Source organism: Pleurodeles waltl, chromosome 2_2 (genome assembly GCF_031143425.1).
Source record: "Pleurodeles waltl isolate 20211129_DDA chromosome 2_2, aPleWal1.hap1.20221129, whole genome shotgun sequence".
NCBI classification, from domain to species: Eukaryota; Metazoa; Chordata; class Amphibia; order Caudata; family Salamandridae; genus Pleurodeles; species Pleurodeles waltl.
This window is the reverse complement of record NC_090439.1, coordinates 55771066-55783265: the sequence shown is the minus strand read 5'-3', so window position 1 is coordinate 55783265 and position 12200 is coordinate 55771066.

Genomic DNA, 12200 nt, shown 5'->3' with positions numbered 1-12200 from the left:
TTCAAACACCCACTCCCACTCACAGATCTCGGTTTAATCCATTGTTATTTTGCTCGCCACGTCACCCCAGTTTGGACCCAGCCATATGCAAATCAGTCTTGACCCTGTTCCCCATGGAAACAGTCCAGCCCGAACAGCTAGGCCAGGTCCTCCCTGGACAGGAAACAGGCATCCTGGAACCGGTTTCAGGGTATCACCCTTCATCAGCCAGGCTAGCTTGAATCCAGTGGCGCAGCGAGCAAGGGACCCACGTCTGGGCGTACCCCTGCCACTTAGGGCACACAAAGCAACATCACAAAACAAAATAAAATGATGGACGGAGTGTTGAAACTTTTCAAACCCCCACTCACAGATCTGGGTTTCGTCTATTGTTATTTTGCTCGCCACGTCACCCCAGTTTGGACCCAGCCCCATTGAAACAGTCCAGCCCAAACTGCTGGGCCATGTCCTCCCTGGACAGATAACAGGCATCCTGGGACCGGTTTCAGGGTATCACCCTTCATCAGCAAGGCTCGCTTGAATAAAGTGGCGCACTGAGCAAGGGACCCACGTCTGGGCATACCCCTGCCACTTAGGGCACACAAAGCAACATCACAAAACAAAATAAAATGATTGACGGAGTGTTGAAACTTTTCAAACACCCACCCCCACTCACAGATCTGGGTTTAATCCATTGATATTTTGCTCACCACGTCACCCCAGTTTGGACACAGCCACAAGCAAATCAGTCTTGACCCTGTTCCCCATGGAAACAGACCAGCCCGAACTGCTAGGCCAGGTCCTCCCTGGACAGGAAACAGGCATACTGGGACCGATTTCAGGGTATCACCCTTCATCAGCCAGGCTAGCTTGAATCCAGTGGCGCAGCGAGCAAGGGAAACACATCTGGGCACACCCCTGCCACATAGGGCACACAAAGCAACATCAAAAAACAAAATAAAATGATGGACGGAGTGTTGAAACTTTTCAAACACCCACCCCCACTCACAGATCTGGGTTTAATCCATAGTTATTTTGCTCGCCACGTCACCCCAGTTAGGACCCAGCCACATGCAAATCAGTCTTGACCCTGTTCCCCATGGAAACAGTCCAGCCCGAACAGCTAGGCCAGGTCCTCCCTGGACAGGAAACAGGCAACCTGGGACCGGTTTCAGGGTATCACCCTTCATCAGCCAGGCTAGCTTGAATCCAGTGGCGCAGCGAGCAAGGGACCCACGTCTGGGCATACCCTTGCCACTTAGGGCACACAAAGCAACATCACAAAACAAAATAAAATGATGGACGGAGTGTTGAATCTTTTCAAACACCCACCCCCACTCACAGATCTCGGTTTAATCCATTGTTATTTTGCTCGCCACGTCACCCCAGTTTGGACCCAGCCCCATTGAAACAGTCCAGCCCAAACTGCTGGGCCAGGTCCTCCCTGGACAGAAAACAATCATCCTGGGACCGGTTTCAGGGTATCACCCTTCATCAGCAAGGCTCGCTTGAATCCAGTGGTGCAGTGAGTAAGGGACCTACGTCTGGGCATACCCCTGCCACTTAGGGCACACAAAGCAACATCACAAAACAAAATAAAATGATTGACGGAGTGTTTTAACTTTTCAAACACCCACCCCCACTCACAGATCTGGGTTTAATCCATTGATATTTTGCTCACCACGTCACCCCAGTTTGGACCCAGCCACAAGCAAATCAGTCTTGACCCTGTTCCCCATGGAAACAGACCAGCCCGAACTGCTAGGCCAGGTCCTCCCTGGACAGGAAACAGGCATACTGGGACCGATTTCAGGGTATCACCCTTCATCAGCCAGGCTAGCTTGAATCCAGTGGCGCAGCGGGCAAGGGACCCACATCTGGGCATACCCCTGCCACATAGGGCACACAAAGCAACATCACAAAACAAAATAAAATGATGGACGGAGTGTTGAAACTTTTCAAACACCCACCCCCACTCACAGATCTGGGTTTAATCCATAGTTATTTTGCTCGCCACGTCACCCCAGTTAGGACCCAGCCACATGCAAATCAGTCTTGACCCTGTTCCCCATGGAAACAGTCCAGCCCGAACAGCTAGGCCAGGTCCTCCCTGGACAGGAAACAGGCATCCTGGGACCGGTTTCAGGGTATCACCCTTCATCAGCCAGGCTTGCTTGAATCCAGTGGCGCAGCGAGCAAGGGACCCACGTCTGGGCATACCCCTGCCACTTAGGGTACACAAAGTAACATCACAAAACAAAATAAAATGATTGACAGAGTGTTGAAACTTTTCAAACACCCACCCCCACTCAAAGATCTGGGTTTAATCCATTGATATTTTGTTCACCACGTCACCCCAGTTTGGACCCAGCCATAAGCAAATCAGTCTTGACCCTGTTCCCCATGGAAACAGTCCAGCCCGAACTGCTAGGCCAGGTCCTCCCTGGACAGGAAACAGGCATCCTGGGACCGATTTCAGGGTATCACCCTTCATCAGCCAGGCTAGCTTGAATCCAGTGGCGCAGCGAGCAAGGGACCCACATCTGGGCATACCCCTGCCACATAGGGCACACACAGCAACATCACAAAACAAAATAAAATGATGGACGGAGTGTTGAACCTTTTCAAACACCCATCCCCACTCACAGATCTGGGTTTAATCCATAGTTATTTTGCTCGCCACGTCACCCAAGTTAGGACCCAGCCACATGCAAATCAGTCTTGACCCTGTTCCCCATGGAAACAGTCCAGCCCGAACTGCTAGGCCAGGTCCTCCCTGACAGGAAGCAGCCATCCTGGGACGGGTTTCAGGGTATCACCCTTCATCAGCCAGGCTAGCTTGAATCCAGTTGCGCAGCGAGCAAGGGACCCACATCTGGGCATACCCCTGCCACATAGGGCACACAAAGCAACATCACAAAACAAAATAAAATGATGGACGGAGTGTTGAAACTTTTCAAACACCCACCCCCACTCACAGATCTGGGTTTAATCCATAGTTATTTTGCTCGCCACGTCACCCCAGTTAGGACCCAGCCACATGCAAATCAGTCTTGACCCTGTTCCCCATGGAAACAGTCCAGCCCGAACAGCTAGGCCAGGTCCTCCCTGGACAGGAAACATGCATCCTGGGACCGGTTTCAGGGTATCACCCTTCATCAGCCAGGCTAGCTTGAATCCAGTGGCGCAGCGAGCAAGGGACCCACGTCTGGGCATACCCCTGCCACTTAGGGTACACAAAGTAACATCACAAAACAAAATAAAATGATTGACAGAGTGTTGAAACTTTTCAAACACCCACCCCCACTCACAGATCTGGGTTTAATCCATTGATATTTTGTTCACCACGTCACCCCAGTTTGGACCCAGCCATAAGCAAATCAGTCTTGACCCTGTTCCCCATGGAAACAGTCCAGCCCGAACTGCTAGGCCAGGTCCTCCCTGGACAGGAAACAGGCATCCTGGGACCGATTTCAGGGTATCACCCTTCATCAGCCAGGCTAGCTTGAATCCAGTGGCGCAGCGAGCAAGGGACCCACATCTGGGCATACCCCTGCCACATAAGGCACACACAGCAACATCACAAAACAAAATAAAATGATGGACGGAGTGTTGAACCTTTTCAAACACCCACCCCCACTCACAGATCTGGGTTTAATCCATAGTTATTTTGCTCGCCACGTCACCCCAGTTAGGACCCAGCCACATGCAAATCAGTCTTGACCCTGTTCCCCATGGAAACAGTCCAGCCCGAACTGCTAGGCCAGGTCCTCCCTGACAGGAAGCAGCCATCCTGGGACGGGTTTCAGGGTATCACCCTTCATCAGCCAGGCTAGCTTGAATCCAGTTGCGCAGCGAGCAATGGACCCACATCTGGGCATACCCCTGCCACATAGGGCACACAAAGCAACATCACAAAACAAAATAAAATGTAGGGCGGAGTGTTGAAACTTTTCAAACAACCACCCCCACTCACAGATCTGGGTTTAATCCATCGTTATTTTGCTCGCCACGTCACCCCAGTTTGGACAAAACCCCATGGAAACAGTCCAGCCCAAACTCCTAGGCCAGGTCCTCCCTGGACAGGAAACAAGCATCCTGGGACCGGTTTCAGGATATCAGCCAGGCTAGCTTGAATCCAGTGATGCAGCGAGCAAGGGACCCACATCTGTGCATACCCCTGCCACATAGGGCACACAAAGCAAAATAACAAAACAAAATGATATGATGGACGGAGTGTTGAAACTTTTCAAACACCCACACCCACACCCACTCACAGATCTGGGTTTAATCCATCATTATTTTGCTCGCCACGTCACCCCAGTTTGGACCCAGCCCCATGGAAACAGTCCAGCCCAAACTGCTAGGCCAGGTCCTACCTTGAAGGAAACAAGCATCCTGTGACCGGTTTCAGGGTATAACCCTTCATCAACCTGGCTAGCTTGAATCCAGTGGCGCAGCGAACAAGGGACCCGCGTCTGGGCATACCCCTGGCACTTAGGGCACACAAAGCAACATCACAAAACAAAATAAAATGATGGACGGAGTGTTGAAACTTTTCAAACACCCACCCCCACTCACAGATCTGGGTTTAATCCATAGTTATTTTGCTCGCCACGTCACCCCAGTTTGGACCCAGCCCCATTGAAACAGTCCAGCCCAAACTGCTGGGCCAGGTCCTCCCTGGACAGAAAACAGGCATCCTGGGACCGGTTTCAGGGTATCACCCTTCCTCAGGCAGGTTAGCTTGAATCCAGTGGCGCAGTGAGCAAGGGACCCACGTCTGGGCATACCCCTGCCACTTAGGGTACACAAAGTAACATCACAAAACAAATTAAAAAGATTGACAGAGTGTTGAAACTTTTCAAACACCCACCCCCACTCACAGATCTGGGTTTAATCCATTGATATTTTGCTCACCACGTCACCCCAGTTTGGACCCAGCCATAAGCAAATCAGTCTTGACCCTGTTCCCAATGGAAACAGTCCAGCCCGAACTGCTAGGCCAGGTCCTCCCTGGACAGGAAACAGGCATCCTGGGACCGATTTCAGGGTATCACCCTTCATCAGCCAGGCTAGCTTGAATCCAGTGGCGCAGCGAGCAAGGGACCCACATCTGGGCATACCCCTGCCACATAGGGCACACACAGCAACATCACAAAACAAAATAAAATGATGGACGGAGTGTTGAACCTTTTCAAACACCCACCCCCACTCACAGATCTGGGTTTAATCCATAGTTATTTTGCTCGCCACGTCACCCAAGTTAGGACCCAGCCACATGCAAATCAGTCTTGACCCTGTTCCCCATGGAAACAGTCCAGCCCGAACTACTAGGCCAGGTCCTCCCTGACAGGAAGCAGCCATCCTGGGACCGGTTTCAGGGTATCACCCTTCATCAGCCAGGCTAGCTTGAATCCAGTTGCGCAGCGAGCAAGGGACCCACATCTGGGCATACCCCTGCCACATAGGGCACACAAAGCAACATCACAAAACAAAATAAAATGATGGACGGAGTGTTGAAACTTTTCAAACAACCACCCCCACTCACAGATCTGGGTTTAATCCATCGTTATTTTGCTCGCCACGTCACCCCAGTTTGGACCAAACCCCATGGAAACAGTCCAGCCCAAACTCCTAGGTTAGGTCCTCCCTGGACAGGAAACAAGCATCCTGGGACCGGTTTCAGGATATCAGCCAGGCTAGCTTGAATCCAGTGATGCAGCGAGCCAGGGACCCACATCTGGGCATACCCCTGCCACATAGGGCACACAAAGCAACATAACAAAACAAAATGAAATGATGGACGGAGTGTTGAAACTTTTCAAACACCCACCCCCACTCACAGATCTGGGTTTAATCCATTGTTATTTTGCTTGCCACGTCACCCCAGTTTGGACCCAGCCCCATTGAAACAGTCCAGCTTAACTGCTAGGCCAGGTCCTCCCTGGACAGGAAACAAGCATCCTGAGGCGGTTTCAGGATATCACCCTTCAACAGCCAGGCTAGCTTGAATCCAGAGATGCAGCGAGCAAGGGACCCACATCTGGGCAATACCTGCCACATAGGGCACACAAAGCAACATCACAAAACAAAATAAAATGATGGACGGAGTGTTGAAACTTTTCAAACACCCACACCCACTCACAGATCTGGGTTTAATCCATCATTATTTTGCTCGCCACGTCACCCCAGTTTGGACCCAGCCCCATGGAAACAGTCCAGCCCAAACTGCTAGGCCAGGTCCTACCTTGAAGGAAACAAGCATCCTGTGACCGGTTTCAGGGTATCACCCTTCATCAACCTGGCTAGCTTGAATCCAGTTGCGCAGCGAACAAGGGACCCACGTCTGGGCATACCCCTGCCACTTAGGGCACACAAAGCAACATCACAAAACAAAATAAAATGATTGACGGAGTGTTGAAACTTTTAAAACACACACCCCCACTCAAAGATCTGGGTTTAATCCATTGATATTTTGCTCACCACGTCACACCAGTTTAGACCCAGCCACAAGCAAATCAGTCTTGACCCTGTTCCCCATGGAAACAGTCCTGCCCGAACTGCTAGGCAAAGTCCTCCCTGGACGGAAAACAGGCATCCTGTGACCGGTTTCAGGGTATCACCCTTCATCAGCCAGGCTAGCTTGAATCCAGTGGTGCAGCGAGCAAGGGACCCACATCTGGGCATACCCCTGCCACATAGGGCACACCAAGCAACATCACAAAACAAAATAAAATGCTGGACGGAGTGTTGAAACTTTTCAAACACACCCCCCCACTCACAGATCTGGGTTTAATCCATTGTTATTTTGCTTGCCACGTCACCCTAGTTTGGACCCAGTCACATGCAAATCAGTATTGACCCTGTTCCCCATGGAAACAGTCCAGCTCGAACTGCTAGGCCAGGTCCTCCCTGACAGGAAACAGGCATCCTGTGACCGGTTTTGGGGTATCACCCTTCATCAGCCAGGCTAGCTTGAATCCAGTGGCGCGTCGAGCAAGGGACCCACATCTGGGCATACCCCTGCCACATAGGGCACACAAAGCAACATCACAAAACAAAATAAAATGCTGGACGGAGTGTTGAAACTTTTCAAACACCCACCCCCACTCACAGATCTGGGTTTAATCCATTGTTATTTTGCTCGCCACGTCACCCCAGTTAGGACCCAGCCACATGCAAATCAGTCTTGACCCTGTTCCCCATGGAAACAGTCCAGCCCGAACAGCTATGCCAGGTCCTCCCCGGACAGGAAACAAGCATCCTGGGACCGGTTTCAGGATATCACCCTTCATCAGCAAGGCTAGCTTGAATCCAGTGGTGCAGCGAGCAAGGGACCCACATCCGGGCAGACCCTTGCCACATAGGGCACACAAAGCAACATCACAAAACAAAATAAAATGATGGACGGAGTGTTGAAACTTTTCAAACACCCATACCACTCACAGATCTGGGTTTAATCCATCGTTATTTTACTCGCCACGTCACCCCAGTTTGGACCCAGCCCGATGGAAACAGTCCAGCCCAAACTGCTAGGCCAGGTCCTCCCTGGACAGGAAACAAGCATCCTTTGGACCGGTTTCAGAATATCACCCTTCATCAGCCAGGCTAGCTTGAATCCAGTGCTGCAGCAAGCAAGGGACCCACATCTGGGCAGACCCCTGCCACATAGGGCACACAAAGCAACATCACAAAACAAAATAAAATGATGGACGTAGTGTTGAAACTTTTCAAACACCCACACCCACTCACAGATCTGGGTTTAATCCATTGTTATTTTGCTTGCCACGTCACCCCAGTTTGGACCCAGCCCCATTGAAACAGTCCAGCCCAAACTGCTAGGCCAGTTCCTCCCTGGACAGGAAACAAGCATCCTGGGACCGGTTTCAGGGTGTCACCCTTCATCAGCCATGCTAGCTTGAAACCAGTGGCGCAGCGAGCAAGGGATCCACGTCTGGGGATACCCCTGCCACTTAGGACACACAAAGTAACATCACAAAACAAAATAAAATGATTGACGGAGTGTTGAAACTTTTCAAACACCCACCCTCACTAACAGATCTGGGTTTAATCTATTGTTATTTTGCTCACCACGTCACCCCAGTTTGGGCCCAGCCACAAGCAAATCAGTCTTGTCCCTGTTCCCCATGGAAACAGTCCAGCCGGAACTGCTATGCCAGGTCCTCCCTGGACAGGAAACAGGCATCCTAGGACCGGTTTCAGGGTATCACCCTTCATCAGCCAGGCTAGCTTGAATCCAGTGGCGCAGCGAGCAAGGGACCCACATCTTGGCATACCCCTGCCACTTAGGGCACACAAAGCAACATCACAAAACAAAATAAAATGATTGATGGGGTGTTGAAACTTTTCAAACACCCACCCCCACTCACAGATCTGGGTTTAATCCATTGTTATTTTGCTCACCACTTCACCCCAGTTTGGGCCCAGCCACAAGCAAATCAGTCTTGACCCTGTTCCCCATGGAAACAGTCCAGCCCGAACTGCTAGGCCAGGTCCTCCCTGGACAGGAAACAGGCATCCTAAGACCGGTTTCAGGGTATCACCCTTCATCAGCCAGGCTAGCTTGAATCCAGTGGCGCAGCGAGTACGGGATCCACGTCTGGGCATACCCCTGCCACTTAGGGCACACAAAGCAACATCACAAAACAAAATAAAATGATGGACGGAGTGTTGAAACTTTTCAAACACCCACCCACACTCACAGATCTGGGTTTAATCCATTGTTATTTTGCTCACCACTTCACCCCAGTTTGGGCCCAGCCACAAGCAAATCAGTCTTGACCCTGTTCCCCATGGAAACAGTACAGCCCGAACTGCTAGGCCAGGTCCTCCCTGGACAGGAATCAGGCATCCTAGGACCGATTTCAGGGTATCACCCTTCATCAGCCAGGCTAGCTTCAATCCAGTGGCGCAGCGAGCAAGGGACCCACATCTGGGCATACCCCTGCCACTTAGGGCACACAAAGCAACATCACAAAACAAAATAAAATGATGGACGGAGTGTTGAAACTTTTCAAACACCCACCCCCACTCACAGATCTGGGTTTAGTCCATTGTTATTTTGCTTGCCACGTCACCCCAGTTTGGACCCAGCCACATGCAAATCAGTCTTGACCCTGTTCCCCATGGAAACAGTCCAGCCTGAACTGCTAGGCCAGGTCCTCCCTGACAGGAAACAGCCATCCTGGGACCGGTTTCAGGGTATCACCCTTCATCAGCCAGGCTAGCTTGAATCCAGTGGCGCAGCGAGGAAGGGACCCACATCTGGGCATACCCCTGCCACATAGGGCACTCAAAGCAACATCACAAAACAAAATGAAATGATGGACGGAGTGTTGAAACTTTTCAAACACCCACCCCCACTCACAGATCTGGGTTTAATCCATTGTTATATTGCTTGCCACATCACCCCAGTTAGGACCCAGCCACATGCAAATCAGTCTTGACCCTGTTCCCCATGGAAACAGTCCAGCCCGAACAGTTAGGCTAGGTCCTCCCTGGACAGGAAACAGGCATCCTGGGACTGGTTTCAGGGTATCACCCTTCATCATCCAGGCTAGCTTGAATCCAGTGGTGCAGCGAGCAAGGGATCCACGTCTGGGCATACCCCTGCCACTTAGGGCACACAAAGCAACATCACAAAACAAAATAAAATGATGGACGGAGTGTTGAAACTTTTCAAACACCCACCCCGCACACAGATCTGGGTTTAATCCATCGTTATTTTGCTCGCCACGTCACCCCAGTTTGGACCCAGCCCCATGGAAACAGTCCAGCCCAAACTGCTAGGCCAGGTCCTTCTTTGAAGGAAACAAGCATCCTGTGACCGGTTTCAGGGTATCACCCTTCATCAGTCTGGCTAGCTTGAATCCAGTGGCGCAGCGAACAAGGGACCCACGTCTGGGCATACCCCTGCCACTTAGGGCACACAAAGCAACATCACAAAACAAAATAAAATGATTGACGGAGTGTTGAAACTTTTAAAACACACACCCCCACTCAAAGATCTGGGTTTAATCCATAGGTATTTTGCTCACCACGTCACACCAGTTTGGACCCAGCCACAAGCAAATCAGTCTTGACCCTGTTCCCCATGGAAACAGTCCAGCCCGAACTGCTAGGCAAGGTCCTCCCTGGACGGAAAACAGGTGTCCTGTGACCGGTTTCAGGGTATCACCCTTTATCAGCCAGGCTAGCTTGAATCCAGTGGTGCAGCGAGCAAGGGACCCACATCTGGGCACACCCCTGCCACATAGGGCACACAAAGCAACATCACAAAACAAAATGAAATGATGGACTGAGTGTTGAAACTTTTCCACTCACAGATCTGGGTTTAATCAATTGTTATTTTGCTTGCCACTTCACCCTAGTTTGGACCCAGTCACATGCAAATCAGTCTTGACCCTGTTCCCCATGGAAACAGTCCAGCCCAAACTGCTAGGCCAGGTCCTCCCTGACAGGAAACAGCCATCCTGGGACCGGTTTCAGGGTATCACCCTTCATCAGCCAGGCTAGCTTGAATCCAGTGGCGCGTCGAGCAAGGGACCCACATCTGGGCAAACCACTGCCACATAGGGCACACAAAGCAACATCACAAAACAAAATAAAATGCTGGACGGAGTGTTGAAACTTTTCAAACACCCACCCCCACTCACAGATCTGGGTTTAATCCATTGATATATTGCTCACCACGTCACACCAGTTTGGACCCAGCCACAAGCAAATCAGTCTTGACCCTGTTCCCCATGGAAACAGTCCAGCCCGAACTGCTAGGCCAGGTCCTCCCTGGACAGGAAACAGGCATGCTGGGACCGATTTCAGGGTATCACCCCTCATCAGCCAGGCTAGCTTGAATCCAGTGGCGCAGCGAGCAAGGGACCCACATCTGGGCATACCCCTGCCACATAGGGCACCCAAAGCAACATCACAATACAAAATAAAATGATGGACGGAGTGTTGAAACTTTTCAAACACCCTCCCCCACTCACAGATCTGGGTTTAATCCGTAGTTATTTTGCTCGCCACGTCACCCCAGTTAGGACCCAGCCACATGCAAATCAGTCTTGACCCTGTTCCCCATGGAAACAGTCCAGCCCGAACAGCTAGGCAAGGTTCTCCCTGGACAGGAAACAGGCGTCCTGGGACCGGTTTCAGGATATCACCCTTCATCAACCAGGCTAGCTTGAATCCAGTGGTGCAGCGAGCAACGGACCCACGTCTGGGCATACCCCTACCACTTAGGACACACAAAGCAACGTCACAAAACAAAACAAAATGATGGACGGAGTGTTGAAACTTTTCAAACACCCACCCCCACTCACAGATCTGGGTTTAATCCATCGTTATTTTGCTCGCCATGTCACCCCTGTTTGGACCCAGCCCCATGGAAACAGTCCAGCCCAAACTGCTAGGCCAGGTCCTCCCTGGACAGGAAACAAGCATCCTGGGACTGGTTTCATGGTATCACCCTTCATCAGCCAGGCTAGCTTGAATCCAGTGGCGCAGCGAGCAAGGGACCCACATCTGGGCATACCACTGCCACATAGGGCACACAAAGCAACATCACAAAACAAACTAAAATGATGGACGAAGTGTTAAAACTTTTCAAACACCCACACCCCCTCACAGATCTGGGTTTAATCCATCGTTATTTTGCTCGCCACATCACCCCAGTTTGGACCCAGCCCCATTGAAACAGTCCAGCCCAAACTGCTAGGCCAGGTCCTCCCTGGACAGGAAACAAGCATCCAGGGACCGGTTTCAGGGTATCACCCTTTATCAGCCAGGCTAGCTTGAATCCAGTGGCGCAGCGAGCAAAGGATCCACGTTTGGGGATACACCTGCCACTTAGGACACACAAAGTAACATCACAAAACAAAATAAAATGATTAACGGAGTGTTGAAACTTTTCAAACACACACCCCCACTCACAGATCTGGATTTAATCCATTGTTATTTTGCTCACCAAATCTCCCCAGTTTGGACCCAGCCACAAGCAAATCAGTCTTGACCCTGTTCCCCATGGAAACAGTCCAGCCCGAACTGCTAGGCCAGGTCCTCCCTGGACAGGAAACAGGCATCCTGGGACCGGTTTCAGGGTATCACCCTTCATCAGCTAGGCTAGCTTGAATCCAGTGGCGCAGCGAGCAAAGGACCCACCTCTGGGCATACCCCTGCCACAGAGGGCACACAAAGCA